At 37.4% G+C, this 7,537-nt stretch overlaps 2 long non-coding RNA genes across 2 annotated transcripts; both read left to right on the top strand.

Moving 5' to 3' along the window:
- Nucleotides 1–2,691: 2,691 nt before the first annotated feature.
- LOC139435451 (uncharacterized) lies at nucleotides 2,692–5,655 on the top strand. The gene is made up of 3 exons (XR_011644686.1): nucleotides 2,692–2,781; nucleotides 3,659–3,803; nucleotides 5,625–5,655. It is a non-coding gene; the product is annotated as an uncharacterized lncRNA (long non-coding RNA).
- Nucleotides 5,656–5,882: 227 nt separating this feature from the next.
- LOC139435312 (uncharacterized) lies at nucleotides 5,883–6,719 on the top strand. Its single transcript, XR_011644586.1, has 2 exons — nucleotides 5,883–5,990; nucleotides 6,186–6,719. It is a non-coding gene; the product is annotated as an uncharacterized lncRNA (long non-coding RNA).
- The last annotated feature ends 818 nt before the right edge of the window (nucleotides 6,720–7,537 follow it).

The following is a 7,537-nucleotide window of genomic DNA, read 5'->3' as shown; positions in this document are numbered from 1 at the left end:
CAGTCAACATGCACGCATCATGTTCACCTCTCTGTTTTCCAGAGTCCACATGTTTTAACTGCCTGTCATGGCCTATAAGAGAGACTGTGTTTCTGTCAGTGTGTAGGCCTGTGTGCGGCAGCCTCTCTCTGCACATTCTTACCTGGAAATGGAGCTCTGCTGGCTCTGAATAAACAAAGCCAGACAACACTCATTCCAACATCCCAGGGTACTTACAGTGGGTTACAGAGTGTTGTGGAGCTTGCAGCTGTCCCAGCATCTCTTCTGTCTTTCCTTGGTGTTTAAAAAGGCCATGTTATGCTTCTTGGGTTTTCCCTTTCCTTTAGTGTTATATGAACTCTAGTGCTTAACACCATTCAGCCCGGCTTCCTATGGCAAATGTATCTGTTGATGGAACTTTGCCCTGACACTGGATCAGCTAATCGATCTTACATTTTGTTAAGTTACAGCACCATATAATTGGATTTGCCTTATCAAGATACAATATTTCAAGAATATTTAATGTGAATCACCAGTGCTCTAAATTGGACTCCACATCCCAATATAGGCTAGCTATTCAAAGAATAACAGGAAGAAAAGGGTCACTTTTTATTTTAAGAGACAAGTCACAGCACAATAGTACAATACAAACATCCCCTTCCATTTTCAATTTCATTAAATAGCCATCACCTGACCCAAAAGATACAAAAAAAACATTTTCAAATACATTGTGTTACGCTCCTCGTAAAGAGACTCAAAACTTGAACCCGCTATGCAAGAACACTTGGGACGGAGACTTAGGTGAAGTGTCAAAAAAACTGGATTTATTTACGTCCTCAAAAAACAGGCAGGAGACAAAGTAAACTCTCAACAGAGTGGGAAGAATGTGGAGCAGGGATGAGACGGAGGTTGGGCTGGACGTGGCAGGCAGGACGGAATGGAATATGGAGTATCTGGAACAGGCACAAAACAGAACAGGATTAGTATATGAAAACCCTTAGCAAAAAAATCTATAAAATCCTATAGAATCTTGTAGAAATCTATAGCATGTTATAGAACATAGTCGTATTTGTAAGCCATGCTAAAGAATTCTATAGAATACTATAGAAATCTCTAGATCATTCTGTAGAATACTATAAATGTGTACTTTTCTATAAACTTCTATAATTAAAACTATAACAATCTAAAGAATTCTATAGGACAGAACCGACTCATGACATATCTGTAGAAATCTATAGAAATTTGTAGAAATCTATAGCATTCAAAGAAAACATGCATGACATTTTCTCTCTGATGCAACCTATACTAAATTCTATAGAATTCTATAGAATTCTATAAAACTCGTCTTTAAATTGGAATAGAGAAAATCATAGTAATCTACATCATTTTGTGGAACTGAGCTGCTTTGCAAAAGCTGTATGGGTCCCTTTGAAATCTTTACAACTGTATACTGGATTATGTGCCCAATTAAATTATGTAACCTATACATAACCATATACAACCATACAACATATTGGAATGGAACTCTAAACTGAATGAATGTCACTGTCCTTGTAATCTGATGTCAATGCTCCAGAATTTCTGTGACTGCATCTGTATGTATACATTGATCACTTTTGTTATGTAACTAATTATCTGTTACAACTGGAGATTAAAGCTAAGTGACATATAACAATATCTATTGTTAGTGTGAGTCTGTTATAAACAACTCATTGGAGTCTGCAGTACTCTACTCTGTTTTGCAGTCTATTATACACTGTAAAAAAAGATCGTAATTTTACAGGAAATAACTGTAAATGTTTATAGTAAGTATCATGTTTTTTTAAATAACTTGCAAAATCCTGTAAAATGGCAGATATTAACTATAAATTAACAACCCAAAACATTATTTTCAGTATTTTGACAATAACCACAAATAACGTTTATTTCCTTTTTTTTACAGTAAATTTACTATATAATATTTACAGTATTTTTGCACTTTCAGAAAATAAATGCAGATGTACGTCAAATAAAAAGTATTATCTGTAATTAAATATGTAACTCGTAATATAAAAGTGTATTACTATTATAAGACTTTAAGATTTTCTTTGTAATTTTAAGGTAATCATAAAACTGTAAAAAAAGCGTCAACTAAAAAAAACGTAAAATGTAATTAAAACCTTTTTACATACATAATTTTCTCAATATTCGATTGAATCCACCACAAACACAAAATATCCAATGTTGAAACAAAAGTAAATAAATATGTTCTCATTAAATTCCTAACTTACTATATTGTAAACATCTACAGTTGACAATATCATTAAAACAAATTAAAATGATAGAAAGTGGAGACATTTCTGCAGGGAGGATCAAGGTTTAAAACACACACTGTTATTTACTCAACAAGTCACAGTTATCCTTGTTTTATTTATGTTGCTGTTTTTTTTTCTCCCATTGGTCAATACACAGTAATAAGCCTTAGTTTTACAGTATAATGTATGGTTTTCGGATTCTGGCCGACAGCCAGAGCTACGGCAATTGAAATAGAATTCAGCCAAAACACGGCAGACAAGTCAGGCATGTTTGGAATGAGTCCACAACACTCCTGATTGGTTAATATAAACGTCATCGAAGAAACCTGCCAATGAGAACTGTCCGCGCCTGTCGTTCACATTTGAAACATCCACGTCAGTTTGAGTGGGTCTCCTCCTGCGAGCTACAGCTGTCTGCTGCAGGATTTTATGGATTTATATCGGGATCGTTTTACACGTTAAATATGAGCATCGGGACGTCAACAAAGAACAGAAGACTTGAGATCTGGTGAGTCCTGCAACTGTAATGGAGTTAAATATGTATTTAGATAATCCTTAGTTTGTGAATGTTTTATTTTTTATTTAAGGTTACGTTTCTTCTTCTAGTTAGCTGAGTTTCTTCCCGTTAAGTTGGTATTCATCATTAATAGGTTGTTAAATGTTAAGAAGCCCTGACATGCTGTTTCTTGCAAGATGTTGCGCCCGGAAAACCTGGCTTAACAGGTGGCTGCTAACGTTAGCTTACAGTTTATTGCAGTGCTGCCCCCCCACCCTCTCGTCTCCAACACGGGAGAATTACACATAAACATGCAGCGGGGTGTCACAATGTTGTCGCCAAGTTTAATGTAAAGTTTCACAGCTTTCTTATAGCGGAATCTAGTTTGTTAATGTTCAGTAACAGCTAGCATAGCATAAACAGCTAACCGCTAACGTTTGGCTAACTTGCTAGTTAGCTCTGCTCTATATATTACAAGCTAACATGACTAGCTAATGTCACACTGTGTGAACTAAAATACTTTTTGTATTACTACATCATACATGCTTGGTCCAAATCACTGCTAAAATTAATTATTTTTGAAAATGTATAGTAAAGAAACACTCAGCCATGCATGAAATAACATAGCAAAAATAATACGGGTAATGTTTGACCCATGTTGTGCCTTAGAAGTGTAGTGATACAAACATTATTTTTATTCAAAAAGTAAGAAAGGGAAAAATACAAATTGGTGTTGATCCAAAACAGGTTAATTGAGGAATACCTGGAATCCTGAAGTAATTTATTGCAAAGATATTTACAATTAAAACTAATTCGGGTCACTTTTGACACATGTTGGTTGTATGTTGTTGTGTTAACATGACGGCTGTGATGTTCACTCTTTTGACAGAGCACCAGTGGACAGCGAGGACTATGGAAGAGAAGATGTGATGGCTTTGTGTGGAAAGCTGCTGACGCCAGCCTGTGTCCCTCATCAGTCTCTCCAGGCAGCACCCAGCTATTCTTCCATCTTGGAGATGAAAAGACTTTGATATGTGAGTAATAACTAACTTGTGTCTAACATAGTATTGAATGTGGTTTAGTAAAGTATTTAAAAATACCCCACATTGTACATGTACAGGACAATCAGACCTTGTTCAACAAAGATCATAAGACAATTGTTTTGTCTTTGAGGTACAGCCGCAGCAGAGAGTCTGAGTTTGAAGAAAGCACTAACATTTTATTTAGTGTTGTTTAATCAATCAATATTTACTGGTCTTGAATTTCCTCACTGGATTACAAAATGCTTGAATCTTATTGTACAGGGACATTATGCAGATTTAATCACCTGAAGATGAAAATATAGATTCATCGATATGTACCATTTTAAGGAAATAGACTGTTATGCGGCTTTCACACCAGCGCTTTTCAGTTTCTAGCTCCGAGCGGGAGCTTTTCTGGTTCAGCTCCGGTTTCCCTTTTCAGCTCCCGCTCTGTTCACACCGCCCACTGGCGCTCCAGAGCTGCCCCTGCTGCGTCATGACGTCACCGTTTACATCGCTGATTTGCTCCCCAACGGCAGCCATTACGGCGCTCACAACAACAACTGCGTCGGGTCGATGATCGTGTTGCTTTTAATCACACGAAGCCAGAATAAATTGAATAACGACTTCTCCAACTTTATACTTTGCTCCAGAGTGCCGTGGTTCATTGTTTATTAATGTGTTTCTGCAGAATTTACCGACCGCTGCAGTATTGGCTGCTCTTCCACGGGAGTTTATTCTCCCGTTAGCTCCCGGTTAGCTCACACTGCAGCGGCCGCTCTAAAGTATTCACTGTCCGACTCACACAAGCAGCTGATGCATATCCCCAGTTCCCCTTAGCCTAAGTGAATGTGTGTCAGTCTGAATTGACGCTGTTTGGTATCACAACGCTGTTATGAAAGTTTCTCTGGTATAAAACGGGTGATGTTGGCATAGCAACCGAAGCTAAACTGACTACTTGCATCCGATAGCTGCAATAATACAAAACAACACGTCTGCCTCTCTCCACAATGATCGATAACAGTGAACGGATGGTCAAAGTAAGGCACAAATAAACAGAATCACACGAAGCCTGGTTAGTGTTGCCTGACTTTATAAAGTGTGTTTATAGGCACTACTGCTTGTAGGCAGGCATGATAGTCGACCCATGTTCAGGGGAGTGGGTTTAGTTTCCTGCACGCCTCGACGTAAGAGAGACGTAAGCGACGTCGCCTCTTAGCTCCAAAGCTCTTGCCTCTGGACCGACAATTTTTTGGAGCTGGAAATGAAGCGGATTCCGGAGCTAAGAGCCGGCGCCGCTGCGGTGTGAACAGGAAAACCCGGCGCTTTTCAGGCTCTAGCTCCGAGCCGGAGCTGAAAAGGCGCTGGTGTGAAAGGGGCATTAGTGGTATTGACCGAAGCTCCACAGCTGTAGCTAGGCGCTGCTAATGAAAACTCAAGTGCTCAATTTGTTGGTTTTTCTTTATTATTAAGAATTGAGCAAGCATATCTTCCTCTTCGAAATCCCAGTTGTACTTCGCTAACACGTAGTGCCTGGGAGGGTGTGTTTGATTGTTCCCACCCTTACCTCACTTATGGACTAGGTCATGTTAGACAAGCAATCCAGTGGTTAGTTTTAGGGTCACCTCCATTGTTTTATTTTTTATTTATTCACTTTAAGAGAAAGGGATTTCAGAAACAAGTCTCACAAGTTTGTCTCGAGGTAAAATTAACAAAAGCTAACTGTTGTTAGACTATGTTCCCCCCTTCTAAACTTATGAAATAATCAATGCCCTGATAATAACATCCATCATTATGGTTTACTAATAGTTATCACTTCACTTCCTCCTCCAGCACCTGGACACAGCAGGAACCTATGCCAGGATCCTGTTTGTGTACTTCAGCTCTGCCTTCAACACAACCCTCTGGCTGGAGGCTGCGAACCATCAGGACCAGAACCTCTCTCCATCAGGACCAGAACCTCTCTCCATCAGGACCAACACCTCTCTCCATCAGGACCAAAACCTCTCTCCATCAGGACCAGAACCTCTCTCCATCAGGACCAGAACCTCTCTCCATCAGGACCAGAACCTCTCTCCATCAGGACCAGAACCTCTCTCCATCAGGACCAGAACCTCTCGGCACCTCAACAAGGCCCGCCCCCCCCACTGACACTTTACCTCAGCCACAACGCAGACTCTGCATGGAGATCACAGGATGGTAAATAATGCAATGTTTAAATATTGCTTACTGCCAATATTTTATATTCTATAATTTATTGCATTCTATTTCTTAATATAGTTCGCTATCTGTGTAGTTTTTACATTTTTTTATTTGTATGTACGACACCTCCTCATACGTGTGAACATACCTGGCAATAAACCCGTTTCTAATTCTGATCTTTTTGTCCTCTAGGTTGCACTGCCACGTCTACAGTAGCACAGAATGGACAGAGGAAACATGATTGGGCCTCAAGTTTTTTGCAGCCAATATACATTATCCTACAAACTTGGGATAGGAGGGTGAGTGAACAAGTTATCCATTGGTTGGAACCTACATCCCCATTGTTAGACGTACTAAATCCTGCACACTGCTCCTTCACATTGACAATGTGAACATATGTCGCCATTTTGCCATTTCTGTTATTTTCAGTTGAATGTTTCAAAGTAATCTTAAAAAATTCAACTTACTTTTTGTTTCTACTGTTTATAAGTATGATGTTTAAATATGAAATGCTGTATTCATTAGTTGTACTATAATTCTACAAATATTTTTAAGTTTTCAGAGTAATTGTTTCCTACAGAACATTTTGTGATGTCATTTTGTTGAACCTGTTTGATTGGAATATGTTAGAAAAAGCTGTAAAATAACAGTATTCTAGCTCTTTAGGTTCTGTATTTATTTTAGTGTTTGATCATACAAATCTAATAAAAGAAAATGTAAAAAACTGTTTTTCTCATCAGAACTTTATTTAAGGTATTTTAATGTAACATTTTAAGACAATAGATTTTGAAAAGAGAGGAAAGTTTCCAAGGACAATTTCTGTATACTAATTGCTTTTGCACTTTATTTCAGTTAAAGTATTTTTACTTTAATTTTATGGTTTTTGTTTGGCAGCCTGCTGCCAGTCATTTGACCGGTTTTTCTGGGTTTTTTGCCCATAGAAGTTTTAGTGCTGTACTTTTATTAAACGTTATTGACTGTAAAAAGAGCAGATACATCTGTAAAACATTTAAGGACAATTCCCGTAAATTAATGTTATAAATTCTGCAGAACCATTTTATAGAAAACAATAGCAATGTTCTATAGATTATTTTGCAGAATCTATAGTAAAATCCATAGGTAAATTCTATAGAATATTTGCCAATATTCTGCATTATATTCTACAGAAATTCTATAGAAACATCAATAGATTCTATGGAATATAGGTCACAAATTCTATGGTATTCTCCAGAACAGTTCTATAGAAAGCATCCATGGGGTTTTCTATAGGATTCTATAGACTATTTTCTACAAAAAAAACATCTAGTGTATATTTTCTATACTATAGATTATTTCCCAGAATCTATAGTAAAACACGTAGGCAATTTCTATAGTATATCCGCAAAAATCCTGTAGTATTCTACAGACATTTTCTATAGAATTTGTCCATAGATTTTTCTATAGATTATTTCCCAGAATCTATAGTAAAACACGTAGGCAATTTCTATAGTATATCCGCAAAAATCCTGTAGTATTCTACAGACATTTTCTATAGAATTTGTCTA

This window comes from Pseudochaenichthys georgianus, chromosome 16 (assembly GCF_902827115.2).
Source record: "Pseudochaenichthys georgianus chromosome 16, fPseGeo1.2, whole genome shotgun sequence".
NCBI classification, from domain to species: domain Eukaryota; kingdom Metazoa; phylum Chordata; class Actinopteri; order Perciformes; family Channichthyidae; genus Pseudochaenichthys; species Pseudochaenichthys georgianus.
The sequence above is the reverse complement of the archived record's forward strand: the minus strand, read 5'-3'. Positions and strand labels throughout refer to the sequence as shown.